Source organism: Belonocnema kinseyi, chromosome 7 (assembly GCF_010883055.1).
Source record: "Belonocnema kinseyi isolate 2016_QV_RU_SX_M_011 chromosome 7, B_treatae_v1, whole genome shotgun sequence".
NCBI classification, from domain to species: domain Eukaryota; kingdom Metazoa; phylum Arthropoda; class Insecta; order Hymenoptera; family Cynipidae; genus Belonocnema; species Belonocnema kinseyi.
Genome location: NC_046663.1, coordinates 142,010,353 through 142,030,636, shown reverse-complemented (window position 1 = coordinate 142,030,636; position 20,284 = coordinate 142,010,353). Strand labels below are relative to the sequence as shown.

The 20,284-nt window shown below is 33.4% G+C and overlaps 1 protein-coding gene across 5 annotated transcripts in view; it reads left to right on the top strand.

Annotated features, from left to right (window-relative positions):
* Positions 1-20,284, top strand: part of LOC117176306 (sepiapterin reductase) — a 130,124-nt gene that overhangs the window by 37,888 nt on the left and 71,952 nt on the right. For 2 of the 5 annotated variants that reach the window (XM_033366510.1, XM_033366511.1), the window contains exon 2: positions 10,056-10,224. The exons of the other annotated variants lie outside the window; for them this stretch is intronic. The gene's annotated coding sequence lies outside the window, so the exon portion shown is untranslated. The remainder of the gene's footprint in view (positions 1-10,055; positions 10,225-20,284) is intronic. 5 annotated transcript variants of the gene reach the window in all.

The window sequence follows — 20,284 nt, the reverse complement described above, 5'->3', positions numbered from 1 at the left end:
AAGGAAATTCTCTTTTTTTTAATGGTAGGGTTAAACAAATAAATTTATATAAATTCTAAGTAGCAGGCAACAAAAATTAGCTAAAGAATATAAATCTTAAAATATTATAAACAAAGAAAAAATAAATGTTTCAGAATATAGACTCATTAGTATTAATTGATATTGAAAAAAATTCTAATTATACAAAATGGTTATATTGTTAAATGATTTATAAAATATATACCGCTTGTTCGGAAAAACTGACAAGTAACTTATAAATGTTTTTTTTCTATATATATTTTTCGTTTTTGTTTTACTGTCTTGAATTAAATTCATTATATATTATTTCAAGAATATAATTTTTATATATTAGTAAATTTAGTGCTCCTCTGAATGATATTTACGGGGCTTTGTAGTTGTTCATCTTCTGATAATGAGCATAAATTACCAAATTCTAGATGAGTCCTTTCGTCAGTTAGATCTTTAATTTTTAAGTAATATCTATATACTTTTACGATTAGAAGAATTAATACGAGTAGATTTAGGTATAAAATAGTGATTATTGAAAACCCGGCTGTTTAGTTTTCTTTCTAATATTTTCAAAATAATCTGGGTCAGAGTCTGAACTGTCTGATATATAATCGGGATTAGCGTGCTTTTTACTTTATTGTCCTTTTTTGACTTAGTAATAATTTTTTTTGTCTTTCTCTCATTTTTCTGTAAGAGAAGGAATAAAAAATTTTGTTTTAAATAATAATAATAATTTCTTCTTGAATGTTTTGTTACCATTGCGTGGCATTTTGATTCATTTATTTTATTTAGATTTGAAAGATCCATCTAAATAATTCTTCAGTGAGAATATCGTTTTCTTTCTTCATTTTTATACTAGAATTCGCATTCTAATTTGGATTGAAACTCGACTGTGAGTTTTAACATGAATTAGTATTTGATTTAGAGCTTGCATTAATACATGACTTAACATTTGTTTTTGAGTAATCGTTGAGACTTAATTTCATGATTGATTGTTTGTCTTCGCTAGGACGTAATTTTAAAATTGATTTCAAACTTGAACTTGGATCTACGTATAAAGAGTCTGTTTCTTCATTGACTCTCATTATTTTAGTATTAACTTCTTCATTTTCGTCTTTGACATCTGTGGGGTTTCTTGATAACGCGTCTGCATTTATATTTATTTTACCGCCTTTATAGACAACTTCAAAGTCATATTCGGCTAATTTTAATTTCCATATTGTTACTCTAGAAAATGGATCTTTGCAATTCTGAAACCAAACTAATGGTTTGTGATCGGTTACTAACATAAATTTGTGTGCGTATAGATAGGGACGAAAATATGTTACACAAAATATAATTGCTAGGGCTTCTTTTTGGTAAATGTCATGCTTTCTTTCATTATCATTTAAACTTCGAGAATCGTAAGCACTGGGCTTATCCTTGCCAATTTTTCCTTGGAATAAAATTCCACCCACGGCAAATCCTGATACGTCTGTTATATTAGAAATGGTTGGAAATTCTAAAATATTTATTGTTATTTGACCGAGAGTGTATACTAGGTGTTCGTTAATTCCTGTGAATTTTAGACAATTTCGTTTATTAATGTTTACGCGTGATTCGACTGCTTTTTCTTTAATTAAATTGGGACCTGCTCCTGTATCAATCATTACTCCCATAGGATTTTTTAAACCATTTGTTGATAATGATATGTGAGGTATAGTATTCGTGATGATTAAGTGAACTTTTTATGTTTTTTCTTCCTTTATATTTTAAAAATTAGGGTTGGATGCATTTGATTCTTTTTTTATGCCTTCCTCTGAGCAACCGGTCTGGGAAGGGCGTTGGAGTTTTCCGGATTTATCTCTTGTGGGGGATTCAATTGTTGCGGATTTTGCTGTTGTTGATATTAGTTATTTTGTTGTCTTTTATGGCAATCATTAATTACATTAACCATTTCTTCACAATAGTGGCATATTATTTTATCTTCTTGAGCGAAATTAGAATGAGACTGGTATTTATTTGAAGAAGTAGGGGCGTTTTCTCCTCTCGTAAAATGTACTTTATTTGATTTTGAAGGTTCTCCTAAATAAAGGCCAAATCGCGATTCTTTTCTTATGTCTTTGTTAGTTGCTAATCTTTTTTCAATTTCAATTGTTTTAGTAGCAAGTTGAGAAAATGAATCTGCTGTTCCTATTCTCATTTCTAATTCTGGTCTAAGTCCTCTAATAAAATGATCCATTGCATAACTTTCTAATTCAGTTTAAAAAGTTTTTTCCGCGATTCCTTTATTGTTCATTTTATCAGCGCCTATTATTCTATCGGTAATTTCTTTCATACGCGAAGCATATGATATTGCGTTTTCATTTTCCCACATATTTATATTTCCGAGTTCCCTTTGAAGTTGATATACTGTTTTAGTAGGTGCATATACCGTTTTTAGTTTATATTATTTCTTCTATTGAGTAAAATGTATGACCGTAAATGCATTTTCTTGCTTCTCCCGAGATTTTAGAACGAAGTAGTTTTACTAGATTTGCTGCTGCTTCAGCGTTAGGGACCATTGATCTTGCTTCGAAACATGATTCTATGAAATGTGAAAGGGGGACGTTATTTGTTCCGCCGAACAGAGGAATGACTTCGAGCGTATCTCCAAGTGAGATTTGCTGGTTATTAGGTAACTTACTCATATTGTTTATTTTATAGTCTGAGTTAAATGAATATAAATTGATTCCGTCAGGGTTTGTTATTATTATTTGTGGTAAAATATGTTCAAATTGATTATGGTTATCAACGTCTTTTATTTAGATATTTGAAATTATTTTATTTGAAAGAAAGCTGTTGCTTGCTTTTCTTGTGATTTTTGTGAATCAGAAGATGAGTCTAGAAATAAATTAACTGATTTTTATTTTGGATTTTCTTGGTTTTCTACAGGATTTGTTTCTACTGATTTTTCTGAAAGTACAGCAGTGGAATTTGCTCTAAAGTTTATTCTGCTGTTTGCTAAAGTTTCATCTAAAAGGGTATCGTTTCCCAATGTCTCGTTTTGTTCAGAATTTGAGTTTGAGGCTTAAATTACACTAGTATTTTTTAATCTTTGAACTATCGGTGAGTCTTGTTTTTATAAATTTTCTGGATTAAAGTTTAGGGCTTTTCTTGTTTTCGAGGGAAGATTTTGAGTATTTTCTACAATTTCTGCTACCGCGGAGTCTTTCTGTCTTTGATTTCTTATTACCCGTTTTTCAAGGTTTATGTCTAAACTTGAGGTTGACATTTATAATTTTTTATTTCTTAATTTGAGAACACTTTTTGACACTTGGGATTAAGTATTCACGCACATATAAATTATAAATATGGACACGTACATGTAAATATAACACACAAGTAAAAATCATTGACAGGTTAGTATCAGAGAAATAAATATCATGGACAGGTTCATATCACAAAAAAAGTCACATTATAGACAGGTTTATATGAGAACAAATAAGTATTAGAGAAAAGTATCAGATTGAAGTAATTCGAAATTTGTTGAGCCCCAGTGTTTCTTCTTTTTAATTCTCAAGTTTTTTATATTTCAATTTTTTTAATGGACTTTTTAATCACACGTAAAAGAGACAGAACCAATTTTGGCATAATAGAAAAAGTGATTATTGATAAAATATAACTTAATAATAGATTTTATGCTTTCACGATGATTCATTTTGATAAAAAGAGATATTTCGGGTTTCACTCGTGTAAAAAACTACGAATTGTTTGCCGACGTTTCGTGAACATTGCAGTTCGCATCTTCAGGGCTGACCTGAAACTGATGTATCAGGTCATGTTGTTCTTAGGTATATTCTCTACGATGCTTGTGATTGGCCAGAGCGCCCCACCGTAGGGAACCCACGGTGTCTGAACCACGGAACTCAAGGTGAATCAATTTCAACCAGGTCCCCACGGTGGGGCGCTCTGGCCAATCACAGGCATCGTAGAGAGTATACCTAAGAACAACATGACCTGATACCTCAGTTTCAGGTCAGCCCTAAAGATGTGAACTGTAATGTTCACGAAACGTCGGCAAACAATTCGTAGTTTTTTACACGCGTGAAATCCGAAATATCTCTTTTTATCAAAATATAACGTTTCTGAAATAATTGGAACAAAATTGTACACTTATTTGATTTTCTGGTAGTTTATGTAGAAGAATTTTGAAATTAATGGATGAGAAAGTTTTAAAATATTTTTTAGATTTAAATTTGATGTAACGTAAACTAAAAGAAAGAAAAAACATTTCAATTTATTTCTGTACTGGTAGTTTATAATTTCGAAGTTCGATGCACCAAAAATATAACGAGGTATGTTACGTCCTACGAGATGTAACTTACCTTGTTTTTTATTTAATTTAAATGGTTTCTCGTTTTAGAATCTAATTTTAAATAAACTAGAAAACTGGGAAGAGGATAACTATCAGATACAATAAATAAATCAAATATGTTATATAAAATAATGATTATTTATTTAAGTATTAAGAGAATTTAAATATAAAGATCAGATTTGATAACCGTTTCCTGATAAACCTCCGAATTGCTTTAAATTATTTGATTCCTTGGTTTACTTACAAAGTTCCCTTTTGGTAGAGAGTAGACAATTCGCCCTCTCGTTCCTTGAATCGAAAGTAGCCCGTACTTTTGTTGGTACCCTGTATGGGTACTCGCAGGGGGTGGATGGCGCAGAATATGGCTCTACAGGATGAGATGGCAAGGTCAGCGTATCTGGGCTGCATTGTCCCTTTGTGGCAGGTGTTCTCGACTCGGAGTTCCACACAGAAGCTATTCTTCGTAGATTTTTAGACGGGCCAACACTGTTGGACCGGAGTTTAGGGTTTCGAAAATTCTTTATAATCTAGATTTGTCTAACTGAGACTGAACTGAGACTGAACTGAGACTGGGGTAAAAACTGAAGCTGGAGTATAGTCGACTAAACAGGAACAAACTAAACTGAAACTGGAACTAAACTGAGTTCTGCTTCCGAATCCGCTGTATTTATTCACAAGATCCCTTCTTAGATTCCCGTAGGGGTAAGTGGTTTTAGAAGTAGGGATTCTTCTTTGTTCCAATCAGCGTTGTCAATCAATTAACGAGAAGAGTGGTAAGACCCTAATTGTCCAATGGGCGTTGAGAATGATGTATATGTCCATATATGGAGAGTCTCGCCGTAACCATAATGCCTTGTATCCCTTCCAAAGTGCCATGGGGGTAATTAATGAGATAGTCAATCAGTGATCAGTAATCTTGATGTGCTCAAATATGGAGAATGGCGCAGTTACCAAAATATATGGTATCCCTTCCTAGGTGTCCAAGGGTAAGCTATTATGATGCGTAGAAGAGCATAAGCTTTGCGTGTGTCCTTTTGGTTGTGTGTGAACGGCTGACCCTCCTACAGCTGTCATCTTTATTAAGCTGTTTATTGCTTTCAGATTTAAGATGCTGGTGTCTTGGTTTGCTGATTAATTTATGGCTCTTCAGTTAATGTTTAATTTGCTGGTTTTGTTAGCTATGCGAATATTTATGTGTATCGCTTATTTTTGTTTACTGCGATGTGTACGTACTTATAGGTACCAGCATACTGTGAGCGTATGCGCTCGAAAATGCAGCTGCCTTTTCTGGTTTACTTGTTAATTAATTTATTGCTTTTTAATTAATGTGTGCCTGTTTTTTGTGTAAAAGATGATGCGTAGATTTTCTTGTGCTGTTGGGTTTACCTTACACTGTTGCGTCGTTTCTTTACAAATCTGATCTTCACGAATGATTTTAACAATACTAATTTTTTTTACAATAATAATTGGATGTTGAATATAATCTTTAACTTGTTAAGTTATTATTGAATATAAATGTTATGTAATTATTATCCATTGTTTATAACTATTTATTATTATTATAAAAGTCGCGGGACGTGACAATAGGTTGAATTAGTATTATACTAAATTATTCAAGAAATCAAACATGGCGCCATCTATTGGCAGCATATTTAACATAGATAACGTAAAATGTTGAATTATCGGTCAATAAACTAACTTACCTAGCCATCTGTTGGAAACTTATGGAAATTACAAATAAAAACATAAAATCAATCTATTACATTGTTTTAATTTTAAGCGTGAACGGAGTCTTTTAACGTTTTAGCTTATTGCAAAATAAAAATTGTTATTTAATGCAATATTAGTAATTTTCAACCACTTAATAAACTATTATTATAATATGAAATTTGAAATCTTAGGTAAAAATATTTGCAAACTAGTATTACTAATTTATCGTATCGATATGCAAGAAAAGGTCCAGGAAAAATAACAATAATAATATCAATTATGATTACACTTTTAATAGCAACTAAAAATGATAAGTAATAACTCAGAAATTCTATCACCAAAATCAAAAGAAGCAGAATTTTATTCTACAACCCCGCGTGAAAAAAGTTTGCATGGCTCAAGCATGGTAAGACACTTGGAAATATCTGGCTCAGGCATGGGTCACGGCTGAATGATAGCATGGCACAAGCCTTGCTCTTGACCGTTTCCCATGCTTAGGACACACCGCACATAAATAAATATTCTCAAGAACATATAAGTGTCAGAAAAAATTAACATGCGTTAAAAATGAAAATCTTAGGTTTTCCAATAGCCGACACGTCTCTAAATGGTAAGTTCACTTTCCGGGTGCACCGGGTCACGCACCAGATAGTTTAGCATGTATTCTACGAGAACTTTTTAAGAATTCAAATTACGCCAATTGCCAGAATAACTACCATTAGTGAGTCGACGTTCCAGGTGAATCTAGTCGCGCACTAGGTAGCTTAGCACGTATTGTATGAGAAGCTTTTCAAAATTTAGATTGTTTCAACAGCCAAAATTACTAAAAATTACAAGTCGGCGATCCAGGTGAAATAGGTCGAGCACCAGGTAGTTTAATGCGTATTCTACGAGAACTTTTCAAAAATTTAAATTTTGTGAATCATGAAAACAATTCCAAATGGAGATTTGACAACCCGGGTGTACCCGCTCGTACTCCAGGTAGTTTAGCTCGTATTCTACGAGAACTTTTTTAAAGTTCAGATTGTCCCAGCACCAGGTAGTTTAATACGTATTCTACGAGAACTTTTTCAAATCAAAATTTTCTGAATAATGAAAACAATTCCAAATGGTCAGTCGACGATCCGAGTGCACTCCATCGCGCCCCAGGTAGCTTAGCACGTATTCAACGAGATATTTTTCAGAATTTATATTTTGCCAACAGCCAAAATTACTGAAAAAGGTAAGTCGACGGCCCGGGTGTACCAGATCGAGCACCAGGTAGTTTAATACATATTCTGCGAGAACTTTTTTGAAATTTAAATTTAGTGAATAATGAAAAAAATTCCAAATGCTAAGTCGTCGATCCGGATACACCAGGTCGCGCCTTAGGTAGTTTAGCATGTATTCTACAAGAACCTTTTTGAAAGTTAGATTGTTTTAACAGCCAAAATGATTAAAAATTGTGAGTCCAAGATCTGGGTGAATCAGATCGAGCACCAGGTATTAGAATACGTATTCTAAGAGAGCTTCCTTAAAATCTAAATTTTGTGAATAATAAAAACAATTTAAAATGGTCAGTCGCCGACCCGGGTGCACCAGATCGCGCCCCGTGTAGCTTAGCATGTATTCTACAAGAACTTTTTGAAAATTTAGATTGTTCCATTAGCCAAAATTACCTAAAATTTAAGTTGACGATTTGGCTGAAATGGGTCGTGCACTAGGTTGTTTAATACGTATTCTACTCGAACTTTTCAAACATGTAAGTTTGGTCAGTAATGAAAACAATTTCAAATGGAGATTCGATGACCTAGGTGCGCCAGGTCGCGCCCCAGATTGTTTAGCAAGTATTCTACGAGAATTTTTCAAGAATTTAAATTGTGCCAACTGCCAATATAACTACCAATAGTGAGTCGACGATCCGAGTGAACCGGGTCGCGCACCAGGTAGCTTAACAGGTATTCTACAAGAATTTTTTCAAAATTTAAATTCTTCCAACTCGCCATTTGGAATTTTTTTGTTGTTCACAATATTTAAATTCTTTAAGATTTAATTTAATGATGCTGTACGTCTCTCAAAAATATACATTTTAATAATTTTGTCCGTTTATATATGGATAGAATACTTACAATAATATTTTTAACCCAATTTTCCATTTATTCTTATTAAAAAGTTCATAATTTGAAATTGAAGTAAGTGCAGAAGATGAACATGATCATTTTTATCGAAAGAACTCAGTAATTGCTCCAGTAAGCTTTTCTCACATTGTTAACCAGCAAACTGCTAATTCATTTAGTAAAGCTTATTATTCGAAATCAATAACACTTTTTAAATGAGCTGTTTAGATAAAGTACCTATTATTCAGATTTAGGGAGGAGGTATCAAGTTGTCGGCAAAGCTACATTTTTGAATGGACTTCAACGTTTCCATGCTTACTGCAATTATTACCCGATTTTCCGGAATATGTTTTTCACTTTCTTCTAATTATATGCATCGCAGCAGCAACACTGGTGGTGCCTTCATGATCTCAAATGCTTTTTGCGCATCTATTCCTCATATTTTCGAACTGGCAGTTGCTTAGTTTTATATATAGAAAATTATTAGTATTTTTATTTGTGATTGTTCATATAATTTATATTTCCATAAAAACATATTTGCAAATATTTTTTATTGATATATTCGGCCAATAAAGACTGACGACTAAAGACTCTTATTCAATTATGTTTTTGAAATTATTACTCCTCTTATGAAATATTAATTTTATTAATCTGTACTTCGCCAATGGAAAAAAAAATTTCTTTGGAAGATAAAAAGAAAATATTTTAAAATGGAGAATCGGGATGTAATAAAAGTTGGAAAAGATTATATAGATTTTTTAAAGAATTGTATAATTAATTTTAACAGTACTTAAATGTTAAAAAAGATATTGTTAATTTTTTTATTTGTGTTTTATACGAAATTGTAGAACAACTGGAAAAGAACGATTGAGAACGAGAAATTCAAACAAGAATTATTAAAATACTATTGATACGGTTAACAATTCCTTTTTTAAAAGGTAAAGCTTTCGGAAGACATTGCATTCAGGTCGCGATTTTCTAATCTCTGAAAGGGGCAGAAGTTTTACTAAAATTATTTATGTGATCTTTTACCGGAGTGCCTTCCCGTCCCGCGAGTTGTTGGAAAGGGGTGGATTCTTGACTAACATTATTTCTGTGAATAGTCCCGAGGTTCATTCCAGCCCTCACGGAATATTGGAAAGGGGTTGAGGTTTGACCAACAATATTTCTTGAAGGAATTCCTTGCATTCCGTAAATTCCATGAATTACTCGAATTGGATAAATTCCTTGAATCCATGAATTTCATGATGTTCGAGATTTTAATGAATTCCTTGTATCCCATGAAATCCTTCCATTGTTTGAAATCCACCAATTCCACGAATTCTATGAAAATGTGCGCTCAGCCCGCTACCTTTTGGGAAATATGCTTGTTAAAAAAACTAGTAAAAAAATGGTCGGTAGCGGTAATTTTTTTACCGTTTGTTAAGAGCAATCTAATCTTACCCCATATTCCCACTACTGGGTCTACACGTGCTTCTAGTATACGTGGGCCATAGTGTAGCGTCCAGGCCCGACGCACATTCAGTTATCTTCTAGCCTTAGAGCAACAAAGACGTCATGAATTGCTGTCCACAATTAAGTTAGACATGTATAACAATTCGTAAGTTAAAAACAAAATATTTTACGAAAATATTGGACGCAAGTTTTAAACAAGCTCTCTTTCTCTTCTTGCCCTGCCGATGAAAACGCACTGAAAAAGCAAAGAAAATGCACTGATCAGTGCGTACTCAATGCTGTTTCTTCAGCCTTGAAATCGCTTTATGTATTCTGTAATGAACAAATTATAAATTATATCTTGATGAGTAAAAAACTTTGCAACAGCTGGATAACTTTCTTAAAAGCAAAAAAAAAAAAAAAATCGCTGCACACCCTGTATAAGTGAACTGATGAGATCAATATTCTAGGTGTCAATTGCAAGTCAAAAGTTTTACGCTCCTCTCTATCTGCATCTAAATATTCGTCATCTGAATCAGCCCTTTCCATTGAGGGGAGTTCGACTCAATTACCACATGTTTGAGTTTTTCCACCACTTCTTTACTCAGCTTTGGAGGTAGTCGTTTTCTGACATGGAAGGTAGGTATCCAGTGCTGTAGGTACGTAGTGTCTCAGAAGGTGTTTTAGGGCGACTGATTTTAAAAATGAAATGAAGTCGCTTGGAATCTAAATAATTAATATATTAGCGGTAAAAGAATGCATAAGTCTTACAAATAAGGAATGTACATAATATTTTGGTTGAAAAAAGTTGTAAATTAATCTTCGAAGCCAATAATTTAATGGAAAATAGGTTTATTATGAAAAATTCTGAAAATCGTTCACCTTAAGCCAAAAAACATTCGTGAAGGGAATTTTTCGCAATATAATTTTTTAATGTAATCATTACAATAAATTTTGTACATAAAATACTGGGTAAAAGTTGATTACAATTTGAAACACGCTAATTATTTTTTCTAATAATTTTGTCCAACTTATTAACGTTACTTCAATGTATGAACTTTTATAAATATTAAAGGGCAAAGATTTCTATATTTTTTATATATTAGCTTACACTTTACAAAGAAATTGTCAAAATTATTTAAATTCAAGTTCTTGCAGCACACCTATTTAAATTTATGGCGGTTATACCTGTCCTTTATTTATTATTGTATACCAGTATACGCTTAACAGACAGATGGATGTTATATTCTTAAGTGCCGCAACTTATAGAGACTTAAATTATACACCGAAATTCTCTAGTGTACGTTCCGTTTCCCCTAGTTTGGGCAATGCTAGGGAAATTGAAGGTATTTCTTATATTATATAGATTTTACGGGGAAAAATAACAAAAATGCCATATCCTTTGCAGGTATGTGCGCTAAATCTAAATATGAACCCCAAATTTTCCGGGTTTGTTTCATTTTCTCTCTAGATGTAATATGTCGGGAAAAGCCTAGAGAATTTCTGGTCACACAGGCCATCAACAAAAAGTTATCTGCACGGCACAAGTGACTCTACAACTCGTTGCACTTAAAAATATAATATCGATGTGCCTATTTTCGCGTATACTGGTATTAAGAAAAAAACGTGCAAGTTATCCCTGAGGTTTTCCTTATTTTCTGCATTTTGGGGGAAACTGAAACGCGTAAGATCAATTAGGAGGCCAGATTTGGATTCAGCGGCTCGAAATCCATAAAAGTAGCCTAGTGAACTGTCTCGTGCACACAAATTTTTTGTATAGCCTGTGTGGCCAGGAATCCCTAAATTTTTCCATACTTTTTGTATTTAGGGGAAAATTGTGACGAGTAGGAAAAATTCTAAGGCCATATTAGGATTCAGCGGCTCAAAATCCATAAGGGTAGCCTAGTCACTTGTCTCGTGTAGGCAAACTTTTGGATGGCCTGTGTGACCAGAAATCCCTAAACTTTTCCCTACTTTTTGCATCTAGGGAAAAACTGAGACGTGAAGAACACATTCTGAGGCCATATTCGGATTCAGCGGCTTAAAATTCATAAGGGAAGCCTAGTCCCTTTTGTCGTGCAGACAAATTTTTTTTGTGGGCCTGTGTAATTCATCCTGCCGTACAGTTTTCTTCCTCCATAAGTACTAAATATTCAAAAAACGTATTTTTAGTAACAATCAATTGATATAAACAATATAATGATTTGTATTCTATATTTTTAATTTCAAAATTATTGTCATGTAAACCATTTCCTGACATTTTCCGATTTTTGTCGAATATATGAAACGTATAATCATGAAGAGGTTACGAAATTTTCTAATATTTATATGCAAATTTTATTCGGATTCTTCAGCAGATAACATGTTTTTAAATTTTGCAATATATATTTAAAAAATAGACAAATTGGCTTCTGCCTGGTCTCATTTTATACAGAATTTCGAGTGAAATCAACACTTCGAAGAGAAAATCTTGTAGCTCTGCCAGAATCAAAATGAAGAAAATCTAATCAATTATCAAAAATGAGGTCTGCGAAAACTTTTATTTACCCCTACATAAAAATATCATTTGGATTCCTTTTATTCAAGAAATTATTAATACATAAGAATAAACTTTCTGGAGATCACTCTTAAATGTAAGAACTATAAAAATAAATAATACAGGATGCCTTTCGTGAATCATTTACATTTAAATCAGTCAGCCTTTGAAAACTGAGTAGCGGTTAGGCACGAATCTATAAAAATAGCATTTGGCTTTCTTTTCTCTAAAATACATATAACAATAAACTTACTTGAAATTATTCTTGAATGTAAAAACTATCAAAGTAAATATTGCATTACCTCTGACAAGAATCTGACGTTGGTTTATCAAGCATTGAGCTTTCTTTTCTTTAAAAAACTTTCAATACTATATGATAGAATTCAAAAAACGTATTGCCACCGGGCAGCGAGCATAACGACGTTTGATGGCAACACAGAAACTATTCCTCTTTGTCGCCATCGGAACAACCGGCGACAGAACATCTTCAGCTTCAAATTCAGAGTCAGACAAACTATTCAATAGAGCACATTTTTTCCTGATCTTTCTTCGCTCAGATTACTTAAATCCTCGAATTCTTACGTCGTTTTTTGTTTGCTCTCCTTGTCCTCTTCATCCTCGTCTACAATTTTGACTTCGTTCTCAGTCGACTTGAAGTAGAGACAATCTTTGCAGCCTCTGAAAAAAAAAGAAAATATTAGTCTTTACAAACAAATTATTTGAAATAACCTAAATGATATAATTTAGTTAAAAATAAAAACGTACGATGTAAAATTGCTGCGATTCTTGTGTCTCCGAATTCGGCACTTTTATTGTTGCCATGTCACGTAAGCTGTGAAATTAAGTTGTCCGCCATTGTTATTTTCAGAGCCAGGCTGAAAAATGCTCTCATTCTTGCTGCCTGCTTGGGCCCAAAGCCCAAAACCTCCTGGGTTTTTAGATAAGGCCCGCTGAAGTCAGTATCACGCGGTTATTGACTCACTTAAAAATTAAGGTTTATTGTAAAATTCTTGATCTAAGGCTTGCTTTTCAACTCAAGTACAAGGAGTAGTTGTAACCTTGACATGAAGCTGAAGGTTCAAGGAACATCTCAAGGTCAAATCGGGGTTTTCAATATCGACCCCTCTTTATGACGCTGTAAATGAAAAAAGCGAAAAAAAATTCTACATCCGAACAGGAGCTCGACTATAAATTGAGATCAAATTTTATGGTTAGTTTAAGTTCAAAATCTTATTTGGACTGTAATGTATTATTGCTACAACATATTATCTCTAAGAAATTTCTTAACGCATGTTTTGGATCTTATATAAGAAAACAGTTTTTTAATGAATAATAAATTATTCATATTGAAACAGCAAAAATGAAAGGAATATTATTGACATCACTTACATTACGGCATTTTTAAATTATTTGTTTCTGATGGAATCCAAAATATATTTATTGATTAAAAATTTATGGGGCACCTAAATTCATTTTTATGGGCGCCCGCCAATGTACAGATTTTTTACATATATTAACCTTCGATGGCTCCTTGAGGGAGTTTCCAGAGCAGCTTATTTATGTAAAAGGGTATGACTCCATTTTAGCTTACATTTCAAGAGTTCGGATCAAAGGATATATTTATTTATTTTGGAAATTAGAACATATTACTCTATTTAGCTATACTTTAGTATAAGAATTGTTATGTTATTATAATTTCAGAATTTTTGCGCAATTTTTTAAAGTTATTATAATGAATTCCTTATTCAAATCAAGGCTTAAATCTTCGCCGCAAAAATAATTGAAAACTTTTAGTCTATGCTGTGATAAGTTTCATGTTACCAAAGCTATTTGCCAATGTCCATTGCTTTGACACGTTTATCTTTGTATATACAATAGATTATGGGATGTGATGATTTGTGGACATGAAGAATTATAATGAAATTAGAATGCGAGAGGGAAAAGAGAGGTTATGTATTAAAATCGCGAATGAGAGCTATTTAGTTCTTAAAAAATAATAAGAAACGTGAAAAGAAAGTAAGAATTGGTTGATCTTAACACTATTCTATCAAATGTATATGACATTTATCTTTGCACCTTGACCCGAGATTGCTTATTCAGTTATTGCAAAATAAAGTACCAATTTTATTTATAATGGTTAATTTAACATTTTTTTTACCTTAATTTGCTCTAAATGTTATTCTCAGCTACCCTAAAAATGCATCGTTTCAATCAATTTATATTACAATGAAACTCTAATACTGGGCCAATTTTGGGGCTGACCTTGGTACAGAATTACCCAGATAAAGGACCGTTTTGAAGAAAACGCTTTCGTTTGTTCACGCTTGAAATAAAAACTACGCGTTGCCATGAAAATGATTAATAACGAATTTGGAGCTCTTTTGTGGGTGAATAAATTTCGTTCATTCATTTCTTTCGTAGATTCGATTTAAAAAAAATCAAAAAGTTTTTATTACAGTGTTGAAGGGCAAGGGGGGGGGGGCGTTAAGTTTTACACACATCTAATACGTTCTCTTTATTATACCTATAAACCTTATAAACCACCTCGAACTTCTTGGATCCTGGAACCAAGAGAAACACTCTTTTGAGGTAGCTCAACAAATAATTGGAATTTTTTACAACAAAATATAGTTGTTTGGTTATTTCGTTTTAGGACAAGTAGAAATACTTTCTTTATGACCCTATTTCTTAATATCTCAGTACCACCACGTAGAAACGTTTGAGACAGGAAGAATTTCCTAAGTTTCCTGGATTAGAGCTTCAATATTCAGGTCAACTGACCGTCGTCCATACCAACTTGAGTTAGCTCCTTCATATGTTGAGGACAAATTCGAATATGAGCGTACCGATATATTCGAATTCCATAAAAACAGAGATGTACCAGGTTTTTTGAGGATTAGAATCGACGCTCGATTCAGAAATGCTACTTGCTATCAGTTATGGATAACTTTTTGAGTAGGAGAAGTTGAAAGCGATCAACACGGAAACGGAGACGAAGATATATTAGGATATTATTCTGCCTGCAAAGCTGGGGTAAGAAGTTTAGGTTGTGCTCATGTCGCGAGTATCTTGTGGTTCCTCGGCTGGGCTCGACATCAACAGCACATAAAATTTCGCAGTAAAGTGTTCCTCCGATACATTCAAGATGCCGGAAATAGGAATAATGATGATGATGGTGCCGGAGTAGGAGAATATATAGCCGATGGTGCAGAATAGAGATTTTTTGAATGAAAAAAATAGACTAGAAAGAACTTAATTATTACTGCGTTATAGTTTTAATAATCGCGAAATTGACTCTACAGTAGACTGAAATACAAAAAAATATAAAACTTTTCCCAAATTCCCGATCCGAAATCAGAAAACATACGAATTAACTTTGTAAATAAAAAGGCTGACAGAATACCGATGACTAAGGAGTTCAAGTCCAACTTTGCAATCTTTGCCTGGTGAACTCAGGGTAATGCTAATGCAAGTGGCAACGGTTAGACGTTTTGATGTATTTCAGAGTAATACAAACATGGCTCTGAAATTCAGCAATGTCATGGACAACCTAACTATTAACTAATATCTGGAATTTACGGTAAAAGTTAAATTAGAATGTAGAATTCTATGCTCTTTTCATTTGCGCATTCGTAAAAAGGGGTTACTGTTGAAAAAACCAATTTCACCTTAAAATGTTTCTTTGAGCTTAACCTTGATGTCTAGGCATAAAATAGTCCTTATATTTGAGTTGATCAGCAAGCCTTAGATCAAGAATTTTATAATAAACATCAATTTTTAAGAGAGCTGATAAACGGTGCTACTGACCTCAGTGGGCCTTATCTCGGAACCCGGGGGGTTTGGGGCTTTGCAACCATGCACACATTTGTTCAGGACGCTGAGATACAAAACACATTGCAAATTCAAACAAATTAACCGAAACCACTTTTCCTTAAGAAATTTGCGTGGTCCTTTCTCCAATATTTGACCATATAATGTGTGATATACATTAGTGGGAATGTATTTGCAATATGTTGTGACAATAATATGCAAGGAATGTTGAAATAAAAATAATTTTGATTGACTTTGAGTTACAAGAAAATATTTAAAAATTACATATTGCTCTTTATTTTACAATAAGATTATGTTTCGGTATATAAATGATTAGAAAAAATAAATTGAAACATGTGCCTTGGTACATACATAGCAAAAAATTATTTGATTAATTAATTTTAATTAAATGAAAATAAAAATTAATGATAATTTATTTATTAATTTTAATAATTTTTTTCTGTGCAGGTACAAATCAACTTGCTTCGAAATATCTGTTCTGATTAATTATATACAAAAAATTAATTTTATTGCCAAATAAAGTGCATAATATCACATTTAAATATTTTCTTGCAATTCAGTCAATAACAATTATTTCAATGTCAAAATTATTATATATTGTCATTGCAACATGTTGCAAATACATTCCCATTAATGTATATCCAAACATTATATGGTCAAATAGTCGAGATATTTACCATGGCTCTAAGAAAGTAGCGAAAAAGTTTACTTTTTATATTTTTTGAAAATTCAACGTAAAGCTATTATCGCTATAGAGGTATAAATCGTCTTGATTTGATCTCTTCTTATTAAAAATTTAAATCTAAAAAAACGTTATAAAGATGAAGTTCTTATAATTGAATTTTTCAACTCAATAGTACACAATTAAAACATTGACAGTGTTACAAACAAATACGCCTCTGAAAAATAAGTTTTTCAGAAAAGCTTAAAAACCCAAGTAGTGTGGAAAGTTTGGAATTTTCTATCGACTCGTTGGATGCATTCAGACAATCACCTGGGATCGCTTCCAAATGTTTATTTTTATTTTTGTGTGTGGGATTCGCTATTAATCTCTGCTTCCTTGGGAAGTACCTTCACAATAATTCTAAATTTCTAAAAGGTATAAGGGTCGACAAATAAGTTTATAAACTTGAATTTTATATAATTCCAAGTCAGTGACAACTCAAGTTTATTCGGTTTCTGAACTTTTCAAAGCAGTACATAATTTAAAAATTAAAATTGTAAAACAGCTACATCGGAAATTAAACCTATTTTGAGCTTAGTACTACCGTTTGACCTTCGAGCGTGAAGAGTCGATGCGCTGAATTCAGAAAAAATTGTAGCTGGGACAGTTACAAAACATCCAAGTACCTTTCAACTATTTTTTCGGGTCGCAATAGATGGAGAGAGAGAGAGAGAGAGGAGAGAGAGAGAGGAGAGAGAGAAGACACATGGAAAGTAAACATTGTGGTATCACATTCTTTTTCTTTTGTTTTGAAAAGAAAGTGAAACAAGCAAAAAAAACAAGAGAATACACGTCTGACCTGTGTATCAAATGCCTCGTAGTGACAGCTGCCATCATTTGCACTCACTACACACGAAGAATGCTCAGAGACTTGGCTGTGATCAACCTCGTCCGCATATTGGTAGTGGTTTTTGCGACTTCGACATTTTTTCGACTTTGGCAAAATATCTATCGGAATTTGTCAACTAATAATTTTGAATTAAGACTTTTCGTTTATGCCTATACTGTCCATTGATATGTAGTCTTCAGGAATCAGTATACAGCAGTTCCTAAAGTAGCTTTATGGTCCTTTACGAATTTCACATAGACTTCCGTTAATAGGGATGTACTTATCTTTCCCCAAAATGATGCCAAAGTACATTGATTGCCATTATTAATCATGGGAATTCCAATTTCTTCCAATCGTTCCCAAAATTTACCTATTGATAGTTTAAGAATTACTAAGCTTCTTTAAATCAACAAAAATTTTTCATTTTATTGATAAATGTAATGTGATAATTGCATGTACTGTTAGAGGCTAGGAAGGGAAGGAGGAGAGATCACGGGCCCTGGAAGAAAAATGATCGCCCTCTATTATTGTCAGTGTCCGCAATCTCTCCTTCTCCCAGGCCTCCTTAGTTTTTATACCCTTGAGCTGTAAGAAAATTAACGCTATGTCGTATACCCAAAGCTAAAATGAATGGAGTAGCATAATTATGATACATTTTCAATAAAATGAATCACTTTTAAGCGTACTATATACCATTCTGAAATGGACCAATAAAATTTTCATCGGTTTACATGGCAGTCTTAATACTAAATTCCTCAAATATCTTTTTATCATTGTTATTTTTGTTTCGTTCAATAGCATCTATCCATTCATCCATACCACACTTTTAGAAACTTCATTCCCATATCACATCACTGCAATGCACCATTGTCGAATCTATTTTGGCAGAAGGATGTTGATTATTGGTCTTGGAACGTCAGAGAGGTCGTGGATGCAAGTCATGGTTTACGCTGGTTGTAATGTCTGCTTTGGTCCGGTGCTACTCAGGAAATTCTTTCTGGAAGTCTCTTGTGACGACTAGAATGAATTTATAAGGGTTTTGCTTCAGATTTCTCGGAGTAGAGTATAGTTGTTTGTGATGTAAGTTCACTGTTGGTTGAAATATCAATATTGTCCGTTGATGTGAATTATGATTGATACTTGGCTGTCTCATTAGGCGAAGATGGTGATCTCCTCTCATCGTGGATTCAGAATCTCTCAAAATTGAACGAATTATCTGGGCATTTCATCTGAACTTGGGTTGGGTGGAAATTCGATGTCTTCTTAGCTTTCCGGTCCGGCTTGCGATTGAAACAGGTGCAACAACTAATCAGAAGTAACAGTAATTTAGTACGGCAGAAGTATCCAAGTATTAGCGTTCAGTCAGACCTAATCCGGTAAGGCCTTCCAATAGGATTGACTTAATAGAGGGCGATCATTTTTCTTCCAGTGCGTGTTTGCTACGGTAGGTTATGAGAAAAACAATTTTGTTTTCTTATACCTACGTGTCACCTAGTGATATGCCTTGCCCGTGATCTCTTTCTTCCCTTCCTAGCCTCCAAGTGCACATGCGAAAATAGGCATCACCACTTGCTGTCAGCAAACAAGAAGGCGACAGAACGAGAGAACGAAAACCGAAACGGGGATAGCCATAGTACTGTGTCCCCATTTGACCACAAATAATTAATCTAAAATTACAATTGTCAATAAAATGAAAAATGGCTGTTGATGTAAAGAAGCTTAGACATTCTTAATCTATCAACAGGTAAATTTTGGGAAAGATTGGACGAAATTGGAATTCGCGTGATTAATAATGGCAATCGATGCACTTTGGCATCATTTTGTAGAAAGATAAGTACAGCCCTATTAACTGAAGTCTATGTGAAATTCGTCAAGGACCATTAAGCTAATTTAAGAACTGCTGTATACTGATTTCTGATGACTGCATATCAATTGATAGTATAGGCATAAGCGAACAGTCTTTATTTAAGATTATTAATTAAGGAATTATTTTTCTAAAGTCGAAAATCTTGAAAGAAATAGAACTCTCGATAATTGTAGACCGCGGTAATATTAATTTCTATAATCAAATTAAACATTTAACCTTAGCATCCCTTGAAGTATACGTTTCCTCAAATATTGATTAGTCAATGCTTTGTCAGCATTGGACAATTTTGGATCACGCCACATCCTGCCTTCGTTCCCACAGCAGTCAACAGAAATCAAATTTCGAAGTCGCAAAAACCACTACCAATATGCGGATGAGGTTGATCATAGCCAAGTCTCTTTAGCATTCTTCGTCGACTTCTTGATAAGAAAAGAAGTTAGCTCGGGTATAAAAAGGGGACAATGTGAAAATTTTTACCTGCTCGGTCCGCTTTTCCTTATACGTATGCATCATGGAATCGTCCCAAAGGTTCAGCCAATAACGGGAGAGTATAACCGTGATAACGACCGAGAAATGTGAACAAATTTCGAATTATCCTTTCGAGTGAACCTTCGGGGCCGCGGTTACGATGCGCGTGTGTACTGAGTGAAAAGTATGGCAGCTGTCACTAAGAGGGATTTAAACCACAGGTCAGACGTGTATTCTCTTGTTTTTTTGTTTGTTTTACTTTCTTTTTAAAACAAAAGAAAAAGAATCTAATACCACAACATTTACGTTCCATTTCGTACATATTAAATTCCGCGCGATCTAGTTATGGAATATCTACCAGGGCTTGTAATGTTCCGTTTTACAAATTATAGTTACTAAAGGTACTGGAGCTAATTTTTTCATATCCACATGTGGTCCGGGTAC